We start from the raw sequence: 20,693 nt of genomic DNA on the forward strand, positions 1-20,693 counted from the left end.
TTAGATATACTTTCCATTCCATGGTAAATTGAAAGTAAACTAAAACACAAATACTGCACACAAACACACTTGGCTGGAAGAGATCTAAGACAGGATGTCTTTACTAATAAACATCAAATCAATAAGCTTGCTAGATTAAATTATCATAAAAGAAATTACATTATGTCAGGTCCATTATAGAGATAAGTTTCACCATAGTGAAATTTAGAGGTTAAAATTTGTCCAGAAAATAGAAAAAGATAGAGAGCCAAAAAGAAGAAAAAATGGGATATGAGGTGACCTCTGATGTATTACTCCAGTACTCTAAATTCCACTTCTAAGGCTGAAAACCTGACACCTGCCATCTTCAACTGAGAATTTACTCCCTGGATATTAATAAAATCCAGGGGGTTTCTAGTTCTAAATTTTATGAAACATAATTTACACAGACTATATCTTAATTTAATGAAAATTTTATATTGCTTGAAATTAAATGAGACCATAGTTGAAAAATTATCAAGATCTCTGTGTTTGATCACTTAGTGTGATGGTAATGTATAAACCCTGGATGGCTAAAGTTACAATTGTCCTTTGGTACTCAGGAAAGGGAAATCTGGATGCTGAGCAATATGATCAGAGGGCTAGTGTCCCAGTTTAAAGTCAGATGAATGTTTGGTAGAACTGTAAAAATAGAAACTGCCTTGGGATAATAATAAAAGCATCCAACATTGTCTCTCAAGGTGACCAGGGTCTCTGTTTCTAAATACAGGATCCTGTGAGAGAAGAAGGATGCTAAGTGAGCTATGTGGATGTGAGAAATTTATCTCTCAAGCTCATGACTCATTCAGTCCTTTTTTTTCAATTATAAAAGAGAACAAAAACCATCAGTTAACCTTTACTGACAATCTGAGGTTACCAGCAATAAATAGTGACATTGCCAACAATTATTATAATTCAGAATAACATGGCAGGGGACAAAATATTTTAGAGACATTAGTAGAAATTTTATTCATTCAGAATTATAGAGAATGTTTAATTTATATTTTAATCTTTATTTCTTTTTCCAGACTCCACAAAGCACCATAATTTCTTTTTATTTTTCTTTCCCTTTTTCTTGTTTATTTGGTTCTCTAAATAATTTTTGTTAGTAATGTATCAACTTAGGAAGTACTGCAATTTTTTTAGAAGACTGTTCATGAACTATTGGCATCTATCCAAGCTAAGTGACCTATGCTGGGTTCACAAAATCTGAGTATTCCAATAACTTAAGAAAACGCCAAACAAGAGGCAGACCTGCGACTGACCAGCAGAACAGGCCCAGCGTGGTAGACACGTCACCCCAATTGGAGGAGGGGCAGAGCAGAGCCGCCGACCGCTCCGGCAAGGTAGGCAGACCTGCGACTGACCAGAAGAACAGGCCCAGCGGCCCACAGGCATGGTAGACACATCACCCCAATTGGAGGAGGGGCAGAGCTGCCGCCCACGCCTGCAAGGTAGGCAGACCTACAACCTGGACAACAGGCCCAGTTGCCCGCCGGCGTGGTAGCCGGCGTGGTAGACAGATCACCCCTATTGGAGGAGGGGCTCAGCCGTTTCCCACAAGGTAGGCAGACCACGCAACCTGGAGAAGGGGCCCAGCGGCCCGCCGGCGATACAGACACATCACCCCAATTGGAGGAGGAGCACAGCCGCCGCCTGCCCATGCAAGGGAGACTTTGCCACTATACAAGAGCAATATAAATATATAGGGGGAAAATTCAAGAACACAACAGTTTCACCAAGCAGAAAGAAACTCGAGCAGTATGAAAAGACAGGAAAGAAAGGACCACAAGCAATGCAGGTCAACTCAACCTTAGAAGAGGTAATAGCTGCAGCAGATGGAATGTCAGATAAAGAATTCAGGATTTACATGCTTCAGATGATCTGGAGTCTCAAGGAAGACATTAGACAGCAAAATCAGACAATGAAAGATCACTTTGACAATGAATTACATAAACAAATCCAAGAAGCAAAGATCAACTATACAGGGAGATAGAGGTTATAAAAAACAAACAAACAGAAATTCTAGAAATGCAGGAAGCAATAAACCAACTTAAAAACTCAATGGAGAATACTACCAGCAGAGTAGAACAATTAGAAGATAGAACATCAGACAATGAAGACAAAGTATTTCAACTTGAAAAGAACATAGACAGCTCAGCGAGACTCTTAAGAAACCATGAGCAGAACATCCAAGAAATATGGGATAACATAAAGACACCAAACTTAAGAGTCATTGGGATACAGGAAGGTATAGAGGTCCAAACCAAAGGAATGAGCAATCTGTTCAATGAAATAATATGAGAAAACTTCCCAGACTTGAAGAATGAGACAGAATCCCAAATCCTAGAAGCCTACAGGACGCCGAATGTGCAAAATCATAAGAGATCCACACCTAGACACATTATAATGAAGATGCCCAACATACAGAATAAGGAGAGAATTCTAAAAGCTTCAAGAGAAAGGAAGCAGATTACATTTAGGGGTAAACCAATCAGGATAACAGCTGATCTTTCAATACAGACTCTGAAAGCTAGAAGATCCTGGAACAACATATTTCAAATGCTGAAAGAAAATGGGTTCCAACCAAGAATTGTGTATCCAGCGAAATTAAGCTTCAGGATGGAAGATGAAATTAAAACCTTCCATGATAAACAAAAGCTAAAAGAACTTGCAGCTAGAAAACCATCTGTTCAAAACACCCTTGGCAAAACATTACAGGAAGAGGAAATGGAAAATAACAATGAAAACCAACAGTGGGAGGTAGGACAGTAAAGGGAAAAAATAATCAAAGAGGAAAAACAAACCATGTTAAGTAACATAAATAAACAATATGGCTGGAAGAACAACCCATATCTCAATAATAACCCTAAATGTTAATGGCTTAAACTCACCAATTAAGAGACACAGGCTAGTAGAATGGATCAAAAAAAAAAAAGATCCAACAATATGCTGCCTACAGGAGACACATTTGATAGGAAAAGACATACATAGGCTGAAGGTGAAAGGTTGGGAAAAATCATATCACTCATATGGTCTTTGGAAACAAGCAGGAGTGTCCATACTCAAATCAAATAAAATAGATTTCAAGCCAAAGTTAATCAAAAGGGATAAAGAGGGACACTACATACTGCTCAAGGGAACCATACACCAACAAGACATAACAATCATAAATATATATGCTCCAAACAATGGTGCAGCTATCTTCATCAAACAAACTCTTCTCAAGTTCAAGAGTCTAATAGACCACCATACAATAATTATGGGAGACTTCAACACACCTCTCTCACCACTGGACAGATCTTCCAAACAAAAGTTGAATAAAGAAACTATAGAACTCAATAATACAATTAATAACCTAGACTTAATTGACATATATAGAATATACCACCCAACATCAAGCAGTTACACTTTTTTCTCAGCAGCACATGGATCCTTCTCAAAAATAGATCATATATTATGTCACAGGGCAACTCTTAGACATTATAAAGGAGTAGAGATAATACATGCATCTTATCTGATCATAATGGAATGAAACTGGAAATCAACGATAAAAGAAGCAAGGAAAAATCATGCATCACTTGGAGAATGAACAATAGGTTACTGAATGATCAATGGGTTATAGAAGACATCAAGGAGGAAATTAAAAAATTCTTAGAGATAAATGAAAACACAGACACAACATATCAGAATCTATGGGACACAATGAAAGCAGTTCTAAGAGGAAAATTCATTGCCTGGAGTTCATTCCTTAAAAAAAGGAAAAACCAACAAATAAATAATCTCACACTTCATCTCAAAATCCTAGAAAAAGAAGAGCAAAACAACAGCAAAAGAAGTAGAAGGCAAGAAATAATGAAAAACAGAGCTGAAATTAATGAAATCAAAATAAAAGAAACAATTGAAAAAATTGACAAAACTAAAAGTTGGTTCTTTGAAAAAATAAATAAGATCGACAGACCCTTAGCCATGCTAACGAAGAGAAGAGAAGAAGAGAGAGAACTCAAATTACTAGTATACGGGATGAAAAAGGCAATATCACAAGAACCTTCAGAAATACAGAAGATAATTAGAAATTATTTTGAAGCCTTATACTCCAATAAAATAGAAGATAGTGAAGGCATCGATAAATTTCTTAAGTCATATGATCTACCCGGATTGAGTCAGGAGGATATAGACAACCTAAACAGACCAATATCAATTGAGGAAATAGAAGAAGCCATCAAAAGACTACCAACTAAGAAAAGCCCAGGACCGGATGGGTATACAGCAGAGTTTTACAAAACTTTTAAAGAAGAACTAATACCAATACTTTTCAAGCTATTCCAGGAAATAGAAAAAGAGGGAGCACTTCCAAATTCATTCTACGAGGCCAACATCACCCTGATTCCTAAACCAGACAAAGATACTTCAAAGAAAGAAAACTACAGACCAATATCTGTAATGAATCTAGATGCAAAAAGCCTCAATAAAATTCTGGCGAATCGGATACAAAAACATATCAAAAAAATTGTGCACCATGATCAAGTAGGATTCATCCCTGGGATGCAAGGCTGGTTCAATATATGGAAATCAATAAATGTTATTCACCACATCAATAGACTTAAAGATAAGAACCATATGATCATCTCGATAGATGCAGAAAAAGCATTCGACAAAGTACAGCATCCCTTTATGTTCAAAACTCTAGAAAAACTAGGGATAACAGGAACATACCTCAATATTGTAAAAAGCTATCTATGCTAAGCCTCAGGCTAGCATCATTCTGAATGGAGAAAAATTGAAGGCATTCCCTCTAAAATCTGGAACAAGACAGGGATGCCCTCTCTCACCACTTCTGTTCAACATAGTTCTTGAAACACTGGCCAGAGCAATTAGACAGACGAAAGAAATTAAAGGCATAAAAATAGGAAAAGAAGAACTTAAATTATCACTATTTGCAGATGACATGATTCTATACCTAGCAGACCCAAAAGAGTCTACAAAGAAACTATTAGAGCTAATGAATTCAGCAAAGTGGCAGGATATAAAATCAACACGCATAAATCAAAGGCATTCTGTATATCAGCGACAAATCCTCTGAAATGGAAATGAGGACAACCACTCTATTCACAATATCCTCAAAAAATATAAAATACTTGGGAATCAACCTAACAAAAGAGGTGAAAGATTTATACAATGAAAACTACAGAACCCTAAAGAGAGAAATAGAAGAAGATCTTAGAAGATGGAAAAATATTCCCTGTTCATGGATAGGCAGAACTAACATCATCAAAATGGCGATATTACCAAAAGTTCTCTATAGGTTTAATGCAATGCCAATCAAAATCCCAATGGCATTTCTTGTAGAAATAGATAAAGCAATCATGAAATTCATATGGAAAAATAAAAGACCCAGAATAGCAAAAATAACTCTAAGCAGGAAGTGTGAATCAGGCGGTATAGCAATATCAGACTTCAAACTATACTACAGAGCAATAGTAACAAAAACAGCATGGTACTGGTACCAAAACAGGCGTGTGGACCAATGGTACAGAATAGAGGACACAGAAACCAATCCACAATATTACAACTATCTTATATTTGATAAAGGGGCTAAAAGCATGCAATGGAGGAGGATAGCATCTTCAACAAATGGTTCTGGGAAAACTGGAAATCCATATGCAACAAAATGAAACTGAATCCCTTTCTCTCGCCATGCACAAAAGTAACTCAAAATGGATCAAGGAGCTTGATATCAAATCAGAGACACGGTGTCTGATAGAAGAAAAAGTTGGCTACGATCTACATACTGTGGGGTCGGGCTCCAAATTCCTCAATAGGACACCCATAGCACAAGAGTTAATAACTAGAATCAACAAACGGGACTTACTCAAACTAAAAAGTTTTTTTCTCAGCAAAAGAAACAATAAGAGAGGTAAATAGGGAGCCTACATCCTGGGAACAAATCTTTACTCCTCACACTTCAGATAGAGCCCTAATATCCAGAGTATACGAATAACTCAAAAAATTAAACAATAAGAAAACAAATAACCCAATCAACAAATGGGCTAAGGACCTGAACAGACAATTCTCAGAGGAGGACATACAATCAATTAATAAGTACATGAAAAAATGCTCACCATCTCTAGCAGTCAGAGAAATGCAAATCAAAACCACCCTAAGATACCATCTCACTCCAGTAAGATTGGCAGCCATTATGAAGTCAAACAACAACAAGTGCTGGCGAGGATGTGGGGAAAAGGGTACTCTTGTACATTGCTGGTGGGACTGCAAATTGGTGTGGCTGATTTGGAAAGCAGTATGGAGATTTCTTGGAAAGCTGGGAATGGAACCACCATTTGACCCAGCTATTCCCCTTCTCGGTCTATTCCCTAAAGACCTAAAAAGAACATACTACAGGGACACTGCTACATCGATGTTCATAGCAGCACAATTCACAATAGCAAGACTGTGGAACCAACCTAGATGCCCTTCAATAGACGAATGGATAAAAAAAATGTGGCATTTATACACAATGGAGTATTACTCTGCATTAAATAATGACAAAATCATAGAATTTGCAGGGAAATGGATGGCATTAGAGCAGATTATGCTAAGTGAAGCTAGCCAAACCCTAAAAAACAAATGCCAAATGTCTTCTTTGATATAAGGAGAGTAACTAAGAACAGAGTAGGGAAGAAGAGCATGAGAAGAAGATTAACATTAAACAGGGATGAGAGGTGGGAGGGAAAGGGAGAGAGAAGGGAAATTGCATGGAAATGGAAGGAGACCCTCAGGGTTATACAAAATTACATACAAGAGGAAGTGAGGGGAAAGGGAAACAAAATAACAAGGGGAAGAAATGAATTGCAGTAGATGGGGTAGAGAGAGAAGAGGGGAGGGGAGGGGAGGGGAGGGGAGGGGGGATAGTAGAGGATAGGAAAGGTAGCAGAATACAACAGACACTAGTATGGCAATATGTAAATCACTGGATGTGTAACCAATGTGATTCTGCAATCTGTATACGGGGAAAAATGGGAGTTCATAACCCACTGGAATCAAAATGTGAAATATGATATATCAAGAACTATGTAATGTTTTGAACAACCAACAATAAAAATTAAAAAAAAAAGAAAGAAAACGCCAAAGAAAACATGCAAACGCACAGAAGTACCTTTTCAAAATCAGGATGGCTCCATGACCTTAAGGATCTATGGAAAGAGAGCGAGCCACTGGATTTCTTTATTCTTATATAAGGGACACACATGGGGAGGTCTCATGGAACATTCTATCTCAAAAGGGCAAAGGGGTAGGATTACAAAGGAACAGGTGGGTATAATTCAACCCCATCAGGTGACACCCACTCCTGGAGCCTCACCTTCCTTATCTGAGCATAGGGTAAAGTCCAATGTATTGTGGGGTGCAATAACTGTTCAGTACCCCTTTACTCAGGACTTAAAGGTGTGAACATAGCTTCTGTCCAGAATGGCTCCCGACAATGAACATAACAACAACAAAAAAGGAAATGAATTTCAGAGATACAAAGAGTGTAGAATGTTGGTCCTATTTTATCACAGGAAAAACCTTGAGGAACTCCAAATGACTGATATGGTATGTATCAGTGTATGGTAGTGCACGCTGGTAATGCCAGTGTCTTGAGAGAATGAGGCAGGAGGATTGCAAATTTGAGACCAACGTGGGCCACTTACAGAGATCTGCCTTAAAATAACTTTTTAAAAAAGCTCAATTGTAGATCACTTGCCTTGCACAGGTGTGCGCAGGCGACACAAACACACACACATACACACACACGATGGAATTTCTTTTTTAAATGGGTAAATAATGAGTATAGAGCCCCTGGTGGCCACAGCTAGGAGGAGGACTCCACCTCCTTCCAAGGTTTTCCCCATAGCCTCACCAGATACTCTTAGGGTTAGTTGAAGGAGGGAAGAGCAATGAGTACATTAGCCATCAGAGACCTGCCTCCCCTGGTTCTTCTATGGACCACATGACTTCACCTGCAGGGGGAAGGAATGTGTATATGTGTGTAAAACCTTGAGGCATAGACAGAAAATAACTGTAGTGGGAGAAGGAAAGTGAAAAAAAATCACCTACCTTAGGGAGGGTCAGGAATATTTAATATTACTAGTGCAAAGGTTGGGATGGGGGACTTTTGTGAGTATGTCCTCCGTTCCAGAGACACAGTACCTAACACTGACACTTAATCAGAGCAGAAAAGTACACCCTCTGACCTGGCCCCACCATTGGGCCAACAAGCAATGGTGTAAAAATAGTAACAGAATATAGCTAGGAGAGTTGGAAGTAATGGATCGACTCTAGGAAACAGGGAAGTTCTGAACCCAGGGAGGATTGTGAAAATTACCTCTGAAAAACCATGTCACACCCTAAACACAAAGTATCCAGAAAAGGAACTTGAATACTGTGCTGCACCAAGGATATTCACTGGACCAACACACCTAAATGGCTAAGCAAATAAAGACCTAGCAGGAGGAATGGTACACTCCTTCTTCTCCAAGCATAGAAGTCATTTGCATCAGTACTGAAAAGGACAAAATAGAACTTCCCCATTCAAATATGATAAGATTTTCCAGGAAGAACATCACCAGGCAGCTATAAGAAAGTTCCTAGAACTATATAAATTTGCTTAAAAGGAACATAGTATAAAAGGCCAATATGAATAAGTCAATCATATTCTCATTTTGCAAAAATGAACAACTCAAATTAGAAATTAATAAGAAATACCATTTACAATACCACCCAAAATATGAACCATATATAACTGATAAAATTGTTCTATGCTATTCTTTAATGAAAAGGTTAAATTTAATTTGTCTCAATTTTTCTAAATTACTATACACATATTTTGTGGTTTTTAATGAAAAGAAATAGAAAATTTCTAAGAATCTCCTAGATTCCCATCTCCCAAAGATGCACCTTAGTGATTTTTCATAGTATTATTTATAGCTCAAGATATGTAGTATGAGAATCATACATACACAACATACATATATTGTATCATTTATATAAACTGCTGAAAGAAACCTCACAAAATTATTAGCAATCTTACTATCCACATGATGGTATTATAGGTAATTTTTAATCTTGCCAATTTCCTCAAATAAGTACTTTTTAATATAATAATGAAATTATAAATACACAATATTTTAAAATATATCATTCCATATTTAAATTAGTCTTCATTAAAATATATCAAAATTGGGTTTTCATGAATAGATAGATATACACATACACACATATGTATGTGCATTTTTTTTCATTTCGTTAATAGAATACTAAGTGGCCTTCTATTGCATTCACTTTACTTCCTTAAGGTACTTTCCTAGAATTTTACTTACTGCATAAGTGTGCATGAAGACAGTTCAGATCCTAGTACACATTGTCACATTACCTTCCACAAAAGTTACTAACATAAGTCTTTGCTATTATTTGACTCTATGTTTGAAAAAAAAAAACTTATTGGTGCTTAATACATGCTAATATTCACTGAGTTATGTGCATATTTTCATAAGTTTGACAAGTTTAGGTGCTTTGGTAATCACCAGTATAATCAAGATACAGAATATTTTCATTACCTAAACACATACGTTAAACGCCTACATCCTTGGCTGTAGGCAATCACTGGTCTGCTTTTCGTAAATATAGATTAGACGTGTCTTTTCAAAAATTTCATAGAGATTATTTTTGTTCCGATTTGTATGATTTTTTTTTACTTTTTACCTTATTTTTATGACTCAATCATATCTTTTCATGTGTTTGTAATTCATTGCTTCTAATTATGAATTTCGTTGTGTGACACAATTTGTTTAACCATTCACTACTGATGAAGGTTTGGGTCATTTCCAATTCTTGAGTATTATAAATAAGCTGCAATGAACATTTATGAAAAATTCTTTATAATTGATGTTTTCTTTATATTTTTCTTTCCATCAAGTAGCTTTCTGGAAGTGAAATCAGGTAATTTATGTCTTACAAATCTGGTCTGTCATTTTTATTTGTTTATTTTAAAATGGATTTGGCTCTTCTAAAGCAGTTTGCTGTGTCACATATATTTTAGAGTCTGTTTATTCATTTCTACAAATAAACAAAATACTTGCTTAGGTATTGATTTTAATTGTGTTGGCTCTATAGATCCAACTTGTGTCAAATTGTCACATTTAAAAATATTGAATCTTCCAACAGAGAGGCATGGTAAAAATATCTATTTAGTAAATATTTAGTTAAGATTTTCTTTATCTGACTCTGAATAATGTTATATAGTTCGCATTCTAAAACTGTTAAACATATTTTATTAAAGATATCCTAAAATACTTTGTGTATGAAGCTTTTGAAAATGTTTAATTTTGAAAAAGGTAGTTATAGCTGGTATATAAGTCATGAAAGTGATTTTTTTTTAATTGACCCTGAGTTCCGAGGTCTTGCTAGACAGTAATGAATTTAAGTAACTTTTATTAGATTCTTTAGAATTTCTACAAATACAATTATGGATTTTGAAAATAAAGGCAGTATGTTTCTTTCTTTTCCAGCTGTATGCCTGGATTTCTATTATACCAGCTAAAATTTTCAGTTCAATATTGAATAGAAATTTTTAAAAAAGTAAAAACTTTGCCTTTTTTCTCAATAATAGAGGGGAATAAATCAGTTCTTTTGGTAAATTCCACTTTTTATTTTCTATGTTCATTTTTTAAAATTTAAATATCTGTACAAAAGTAATACAGCAATTTTTAAATTCTTGTTTGCTAGTTCCATCAAATGCAACATTTTAGGGCATGCTGGCTCTTTAAAAAAAATGCCTGGTTTTGAGTTAAAATTTCTTGCTTATAATGGTTAGAGTTTTTCATTGGGTGCTAAACTTTGTGAACAGTGTACTGTTGAGTGTCTTTTTAAAATCTGACTTCCATTTTAGGATATTCGGTATTATTTTGGCAGGTGGTGGTTGGCAGATGAGTTTGATTCTGTTCAGGTCTGTTTTACAAGCACTTAGGGAGATCCTGGAGCAGCCTCCACTCCAGGAATTTTTGACACTACCCCTAAGGTTCAATCCCCTTGGAGCTTCTTCTCAATTCTAGGTGATCAGTGATCAGTGAGGATTCTCTGCTCTAGCTGATTGCAGCTCAAATATTTCCTGCACGTGGTGAACTCTGAGAACTGAGTTTACTTCTCCACCCACTGGAGAATGGAATCGTTTTTTGACTATTTGGACTTTTGCTTTTTACACCTTTTAGAAGAATGACTAAAAGAGGAACCTGCTTTGCTTTCTAGGCCTTGATTTTCTGCAGAGATTTCTCTGTTCTGTCCCGTAAATCTGCTGCTTGGATTTCCCCAAAGTTCAAGCTCACTTCAGTGAGGCCACAGGGCTCTGTTGATGTTCTTCATGAGCCTGGAGTTCAGAAGTTGCTTAGAGGCAGGAAAGTGAGGGAACCATGGTTTTCCTTGGTTGCCGCCCTTTGGGGGACCACCCTGTGTTGCCTATTTTGAATGTTTGAAGAGAGTTTTGTCATGTATTTTTTTCTAATTTTGTACCTGCTAATGCAGAATATGTCAACTCTTCATTATTGTATCATATCTGGAAGAAAAATTGAACAATGCCTCTCTCAATAAAATTTTAATATAGTATAGAATATTTTTTAATTTATAAAAACATTTCCAGAATATTACAAGGAATTCACAAACATCTCATTTTTAGTTTCTTCGACTGTGAACCTAAAGAAATATTTGTCACAACTCATGAAACAGTATTGGCAGTTTCTTATTAATTAAATGCTGTACTTTATTCAGACCTCATTAGCCTTTCTTAACACCCTTTTCTGTTTCAGGATTCCATCTAGCACACCACATTACATTTATTTGAAATTTCTTCTTAGAAGCCTCTAGATTGTGAATTTCTCACACTTTCCTTATTTTTTCATGATCTCTAAAATTTGATATATTTTTTTCCTGCTTTCCTGCTACTCTGTTATAAATTATGTATGTCAATGAAATAAAGAATGTAGTGATATTATTTTAGTGTACTAAATTAGTCCAGTCATTAAAAATTATACAATTTAATTTTGATGATTCTAGTATAATACAACTTGTATATTGCTTAATGATTAGGCTATCATAATTTTATTTTTTAGGTTACAAAATATACATGAGATTCTTCACTGCATTTTAAAATTTTTTTTTGTCGTTCAGATTTCCAAAAGCAAGTCAGTCATTATGGATGAAAGAAACAGCAAATGGTGGACCTGCTGCACTCACTTAGAGCAAGAGGGAGGATAATCAGACTTCAAGGGAATCTGATCAGGTGGAGTGGAAAGTCCTCTCACAGCCCCATCCTGCAAAGTTGAGTACAAACAGCTATAGCAATAAACTCACATGGATACATTAAAATCTAGATAAAATGTCTTATTGTAGGAGACTGCATAATAGCATAATTCAATAAAAATTAACATCAATAAGATAGTAATTATAAAAGAAATCATTGAAATTTTCAGAGAAATAGCTCGAAAGTCTGCATAAGAGCTGTTGGAACTTTGAAAAGCTTATAGTAATACTCATCTTTTTTGAGTCTTTTGTCATAAAAACTTTTTCATACATAGAATAATTATTATTTTGTAAAACTAGGATCACTTCAATACTAAAAAAACCCATAAACTATGTATCTTTAAAAAAGTTCTAACCCTTCTTTTGTATCAATATAAACCCTAAATCATAGATATAACATTATAGTAACTTAGGTGCATAAAATAATACATCATGACTGATAAATAATTGTCCAATAAGGATTAGACTGTCTCAATGAAATATATCTATAGTCCTTTCATACCATTAGAACAAAAACAAGTCATAGAGTAGAAAACTTGCAAAGTAATGTGACAAGTAAAATAATAATGAAATTCAATACTAATATTAACTTGAAATAATGCTTATTAAGAAAAACATTATAATTTATTGCTTTCAATGGGAAAAATACTAACCTCAAATAGATATCTCATGTTCAGAAATAAGAAGCAGAAATACCGGTAATATCTCTACTATTTTCTAATAGAGTCCTAAATATTTAACCCAGTTTCATGTGATCATAGTAACTAAATAAATAAAAGTGGGAGAAAAACTTGTAACAATTTACATATGGAAGAGGAGCAGACTCTTTTCAAAGCTCCATCCTTTCTTCAGTGCAAAACACCTCTTCCTGGAAAAGACAGCTTCCCTCCTAGCCACAGCAGCAAGTTTTGGGTAGCCTACATTTTATCTGTCCTATGACTCCATTCACTTTGCTGGTGATGAATTCAGCCTTGGATAGATGACACTGTTCTGAGAGTACTATTCGATTGCTCTTTCAGTGTAGTGTTCCGGCTTTCAATGACAGTCTCCTGTGACACTTAGCAAGCTAGTTGTGCAGATTTCTCTCCCAGTCCAGCCTTCCTCATAGAACAAAGTGACTGTCAGACAATGTCCCCCATACAACCCGAAAACCAACAAAATACATCTACAACAACTGATCTGTTTCTAGGACTTTATTTGAATGATTCATTCTTACCATTTTCCATTAGAGAGTGTATAAGTTATTTAATTATAAGAATTTCTTTTTATATTAATAAGTATGCCCCCCCACACACACACACCTTTAGTTCCTGGCCTATCTTTCTAAAATATTCACTCTCAAATATCCTAACTTGCTTTATTTATTTTTCTAATATTTGCACTCATATTTCTGAAGAATATACTTATAAAGTTTCTTACTGTTTTTTTAAAAAATTTTAAATATCAGTAATGTATATCCTATATGGACAATTAGAATTTAGCATTCTAAGAACTTGACCTTCTCTTAAACACCACCCCCAATCAAACAGATACATACATGTCACCTGCCTTTGCTATCATCTACTGTATCTTTTATTTTTTTCCTGTTTCTTCCCTGTATCATTCTTATTCTTTATTGGTTTTATCTTCATTTATAATTTTAGATTATTTCTTTGCTTTTTGGTTACCCTGTAGTCTCTGTTTATGGTCATGAAATTAGTGGCTGGAAGCCCTTGCTAATCTTGTTTTTTTGTGATGACCCTTACTAAAGGACATGTCCATGGGACTGATCATTTTATTCACACGTTCTGAAATGAGGGAATTGAAAAAACTTTTCTCTTAGGCCAAGCCTTCATACTTTCCAATTTCTTGCCTCAGAAGAAAAGTTCGAGACCAAAGAGTGATGGAAATTGTGGTCTCACTGTTAAACATCCCGAATTTTACTTAATCTACCTGTTTATAGGACTGAGTCCCAACCCCTCTCTCTTTGAGCATGCTGAGGATCTGTAAAGGGCAAATTTTGTCAAAAGGATGTTCAAAAAGATGCTCTTTGTTGTCAATCATGTCATGAATTTTTGACAGAAATATTATTCAACATAGAACATAAAGTAATAAAGAATACATAATTACATCAAATAAGAAATATTTTAATATGCATGTACATCACTTTACCACTTAGCCTTTCAAAAGATTATTTAAATAGCCCCATTGGAAAATATCAACGTAAATAATTAAAAATCTTAAAATGCTAAAACAACTCCCAAAAAAGAAGCAACTTAAATAAGTTTAAAATTTGAGGAAATACATATACTTGTTGTTAGTTTTGATGAACTATTAAATTCAGGCCAACACACACACTTAATCAAGATCAGAGATTTTTGTTACGCTATTTATTAACCTAAAACTTGTATTTCTTGAAAATATTAAAGCTTAAATCCTGTAGTTACTAATTAGGGATTCATCACAAGGAAATGCATTGTATGATTTGAAGATTTTTTAAATTATTGAAGCAGTAGTAACTAAATAAAAATTTGATTTTTTAAAACTCTTGCTTCATTTGATAGGAATAGCAAGTTCATTTTTTTCCAGCAAATGGAATAATTGGCTAATTAGCAGCACTTGTTATGTGATGAATATTCAATTACCAGAATAGAAGAGAAAAGATGCATCATACCTTGGTAAATTAATTCCTTTTTATGGAGTGAATTTGCATCCACCTGGCAGAAAACATAAACAGTCTCCTAGTAAAAGCCTTGGGAGATTTGCCAAATTCAAGAAATTAAAGGGCATTTAACCCTTTCACTCTTCATCAGAATACGATTGTCCCTCACAGATGTTTTCTTTATAACACCATTGAAATTAATCACAGCTGTCTAAAATGCCTGTATTTTACAATGCTGAGAATGTTAATTAAGTGTATTTCCTGTCTCCTTAAAAGATTCCTGCACTTTATATAAAGGAAAACTGTACAAAAATTGTAAAACTCTATAATTGGACACATATAAGTGTAGGTGATATTTGCATGCAATTACAATGAGCTTTTAAAATATTTGAAGCCTATCATCACCAAAGGTTATTTTCAGTGAGGAGTAAATTTTGCTTTGCTTTTCCAAATATAATTTCTACTTTATCTTTTCTAGATATTTCCCTTTTCTCACATTGAATGTCCTCTCCCTGAAATTTTGGATTCGGATATGGAAGTATTAGTCTTTCAATGAATTATCAAAGCATCTATGGAAACTAGGTTTTAGAGGGTTCCAAACTTTCTTCTAGCTGTTCATAGGATTTGTTGCCCAAGGTAGATTCAAGAAGTTATCTAAATTTTTTGAACATTGCCATCTTTCATATACTCTATAAAAAGAAAGACAGTTATGTCTCTTTCACAGCCAATGTTAAAACCCAGCACCAAGGAAAGAGATGCTTCTCTGTATTGAAAAAATAGGAGAGGTGACTTTTCAGCCAGTTAAATGTAATCATATAAAGTAGATTGATTGATGCATTTCTAAAAGCACAAATTGGGCTCAGGAATTAGGAATTTGTCTCAGCCCAACTGCTGTTTTTGACCTTAGTTAGGAAAGTTTCAAGATGGCAAAAGAGAGAGGGTTGCTTTTTTGGCTGCTTTATCCTGTGAAACCAAGAAAGCAGATAGGTGGCTTCTCTGTAATGTGGGTGGGGAAAGGGTGAGGGGCATTCAAAGCAGATCAGGGACTCAGGAGGTTGAGTATAATAAAATAAGTAAGAAATCCCCAATGCCACTTCCACCACTGGAGGCACCAGCCAGAGTGGTCCTTCCAAGAGCAAAGTGGAGGGATAAGGTAATTAAAGGAATCTACATTTTTAGGAGGACAGGGGTGTGTTAGGTTATGGAAAGATCAGAGTTCAAGGATACTACCTAACTAAACTGATATGTGCTGTACAATATCCTTGTGCTAGAAAGAAGCCACATCTCATGGAGAGGACTAAAAATTGGCTCTTTCACTGCAAGAGTAGAACTCAGGGAAGGTCCTTTAATGAGGTCTTCCAGTGTAGACCAGCAACTGCTGGGTCTTAGAGGTACACAGATTTAAAATCTTTAGGCCAGTGACAGTTCCACAAAGAACCTTGAGCTTAGCTAAGCCTAAACCCTGCCTTGGGTGGTTGTGCCTATGTGATTTCCCCTCACATTCCAACAATCCTACCATGAGGGTGGAGTATGCAACCCAGCTAGTCTACCCCACCCCACCCAACACTGCTAAGAAGGGAAGCTGAGAATGTTTTGAACTTCAACAGAAACAATTCTTTAGATTTTCATCAAGAACTTTAAAAAAACTTTTTTTTATCTTTTCTCTATTTAATCATAACCTAACTGGTTCATGGACATTTATACATATTCATATTTTTTCTCATTTCTGGCATGTTTGAAGCCAGTTATTTTTCATGGATAAGTGTTTTAAGGATTAGGATGTTTGATTAATATATATCCATTTTGTTTTGTACTTTCTTATTTTAATTTTAATTTCTAATTTTAAAATTTTTACTTTATGTATCTTTTATCTCATTTCTGTTTTCCTTGATTCTCTTTCTCATTTCATCTGCTAACAGTCAATCTCTATTGTTCTTTCACTCTTCCTTTAATTTTTTACTTCTATTTTCTATCCTCCCTCCTCATAATCATCATATCCTACATCCCTTCTGTTTTCTCCCTGTTTACCATTCAAAATTGTAAATCCTTTTGCAAAATTACTGTTTATACTGTGGACAATAATTGGTCACATGATTTTTGTTTATTGTGACAATTAACATTGTAGAAGTCATAGTAAGTTTTGACCTTTGACAAATTACAGTATTTAGGGGCTTTAGTGAACACACTAGTCATTCCAGGAATTCCAGGGATCTATGAAGATCTAAAATTCTAAATTGTTGGTCTCTTGAATGAGAAATTGCAAGTCATAATTTGCACCCCTCATAGATCATAAAATGAAGTGATACCATTTAGATTGTCAATCTGATTTCCCGACACTGTCTGATCCACAATCACAAAAAAATTATCACTAATCTCTGGAGACAACATCTTATGAAATCTTCCTTTTACAATATGCTCTCTGCACTCAGTGAAATTAAAAAGGATGAATTTTTACATATATCCAATCCTCAAACTAAATTTTATCTGGAAATTTAAGCTCATGATACAAACAAAAATCAAGAGAATTAGTGTTTATGATCCAATTTGGACTGATTAAGTGCCACTATTAGGTATACTTTTTACTACAACATTATTTAGAAATGATTGTTCATTCTTTTTCTCCTATAATACTATTGATTACGTATGGGTGGCTTTCTAATATATTTAAAATAATGTACATGTTTTTCTATTGCTTATTTTCCTAATTACTGGTATTTTAATAAGACAATAGAAAGCTACCACAGCAGTGCGTGTAAGGAGAAATCTGGATAAAATGAACTTCAAAATGAAGTGCCTCAAAATCCCTGGGATAATGTCTCCTTACAGGTTCATTATAAGTTGAAATTGTCAAGGAAACTGAAACACTGGGTCATTCCTTCATTTAGGGAAGTTAATGGTTCTTCCAGCGGTATTGTGAGGATCTCAAGGAAGGATTCTATACAGAAACCTCCCTCTGTTTCTTTCTTAAACTGCCACTAACTGCGTATTATTCCTTTATCCTTTGATGGGGCCTAGACTAAGTTATTATCTGTAGAAATTACATTTTTAATTAAGTATATATTGCCTATTTTCTTTCTCTTACTGCAAATTGCCAGAAAAACAGGTCTTTGGGTCCTAGAGCAGAGCTTGGGATTAATGATGGAAAATATGGTAGCTGGGAATGTTACATTACAGAAAATAGCATAACCCATTTGTGTCATGAAAAGATAATTAAAGCCGTGGTGAAATGAACTGGGGTTGTAGCTCAGTGGTAGAGTGCTCTCCTCACCTGTGTATGGCACTGCGTTTGATCTTCAGTACCACATAAAAATAAAATGAAGGTATTGGGTCCATCTACAACTAAAAAAAAAAGAAAAGAAAACATCCCTCTTAGCAAGAAAGCTAAATGATTTTATTTCCAAGAATTTGGTGCTGCACTTGAGTAATTGGTTTCATGGTGATCTCCCTATGCTCCTCTCTGAGCAAAATAAATACTTCCTTTAAAAAAGTGGTGAAATGAAAATATTCCCAGAAACAGCTCTGATGTAACATCCAATGTCCTCTGCTTCTTTCCATCGAAGCACTGTGTTGGTTTGTAATGACCCAATTATGCATCTGTGTCTCAACTAGTCTACATGATCCTTGCTATCAAAGATTTTTTTGGTTCTGTTGTTATTTCCATGGCAATCTACAACACATAATGAACACTCCATAAATATTTGGTTAATTAATAAATTAACACTTAATGTCTAGTTGAATGAAGGAAAAATAAAGACCTTTGATCACTTGCTTGTATCTTTCATGTAACACTAGACTAAAACTACATGTGTTTCCATTTAAGTGATCCTGTATTTTGGATTAATGACTTTGAAATTTGAAGCTCAGAATGACCATCATAGAGCATATCTAGAAGATATCAGGTTCTCTTCTTAATCCAATAAAATACATGATATCTTCAGTCACATGTATAGTGGATGCGGAATTTACAAGAAAATATTTTTGGTCAGGGAAATGATGTACTTGCACCCCAGTCATTTTAACATGTTTTATGAAACAACCCTAACTCCTATAATTCCATTGTTTAATTCAAGGTCCGTGCTATAGTTTAGAACTTGAATGTCCCCCAAATGCCCATGTGTTAAAGGCTTGATCCCTAGGGTGGTGTTATCAGGAGGTGGTAGAACTTTTAGGAGGCCATCACCTCTTAAAGGCCACTGGGAGCATAACTTAGAAGGAGACTAGGGAACCCCCATCCCTTCCCTTTCCTTTCTTTGCTTCCTGGCCATGATATAAGTGAATTTGCTCTACACTGCATTCCCTCCCTGTTGCGTTTCCTTATCCCAGACCAAAAACAATGGTGCCAACCAAGTATAAAGTGAAAGCTCCAAAACTTGGGCAAAAACAAACCTAGACAAATTGACTCTCTCAGGTACTTTGCTATAGCAACGGAAAGATGAAGAACACAGTCCAGAATCTTCCCCATCATAGAGCTAGAATGATATTTATTTTGATATAATGAAAAGCAGGTATTCGGACAAAGCAACAAAGTCAAATATCAACTATTCTACGTTAAAAAAATAATAATTTAAATATACCCTTTCTCAATGTGAGAAAAAAGTAATTTTAAACCTATGATTGGTTTATCTAATTATTTTAGAATACTGCTGTATACTCCAAACAATTCATATTTGTCATTTAATTCTCAAAAGCCTTTTTCACATTTTTAATCCTTACATTTATAGCAGAGAATACAGTGGAATTCTTCCCTTCTCAGCTTCATTAACAGTGTAATTTCTTGCCAAGAGAAAGAGTCAACTTGATACACTTGAATTCAACTTCAAGTTGAAGTGTACACTAATCCAGTTAAATCCTCTCTACAAAGTTGACATAAATTAATGAAGTTTCCAAATGTTTTGTCAAATATGTATAATGATGTAGGAGATCTAGACATATCCCTTTCTCACAACTTCATTGAGTCTCTTGTTACTAGCCTGGAAGAAGATTTTGAAATTAAATATAAATACAGTAATTCAAATGGTGAATTATTTATAGCCTGTGTTTTATAATTCTTTATTAGCAGACTGTTCATATTCATTTGCTTTTGAATTACCAAGTAATATAACCTTTCTACAAAGTTACAAAGTAAAATATTTTTGAAACATTATCTATTTAAACCATAATAAAGAATAAAGAGCATTTATTAGACTGGGGAAGAGAATTTTCTAATGTTCTTATATAAAAAAGAGTATGGTGATCTTAATACTATACACGAATCATTAGTAAACACACATCATAATAGACATTACATACTATTCTTGAGAAAAATGTTAAGTGAACAATAATACATTATGGACCCAGCAGGTAGTTATAAAGTTGGATTTAAATTTAGTATGGAAAATGTGAAAATAGAATAGCACAGTTTCATTCTTAATTGAGTCCTTCACAATGCCCTGCATCAGAAATGATCTAGATTAAATCAGAAGTGCTTGCATATAAGCAATCATCTGCAATGAGATGACACTGAATCATGTAAAAGCTGTTAAAAATGCAAACCTATTACTGAATGGGAGGAACAGACACATTCTCTCTGACTTACACAGTTTGACATTCTCCTCCATGGAAACGGTTACATTTTCTTTAAAAAAAAAAAAGACAGAAAGAATGTTCTCCTCTATTTACATTAATATATGATAACTCCTCAAAATGTGATTTATCACTTACCAAA

The sequence above is a fragment of the Marmota monax genome, unplaced genomic scaffold, assembly GCF_021218885.2.
Source record: "Marmota monax isolate L192 unplaced genomic scaffold, Marmota_monax_Labrador192_F-V1.1 WCK01_AAM20220418_F8-fsc00030, whole genome shotgun sequence".
Classification (NCBI taxonomy): Eukaryota; Metazoa; Chordata; class Mammalia; order Rodentia; family Sciuridae; genus Marmota; species Marmota monax.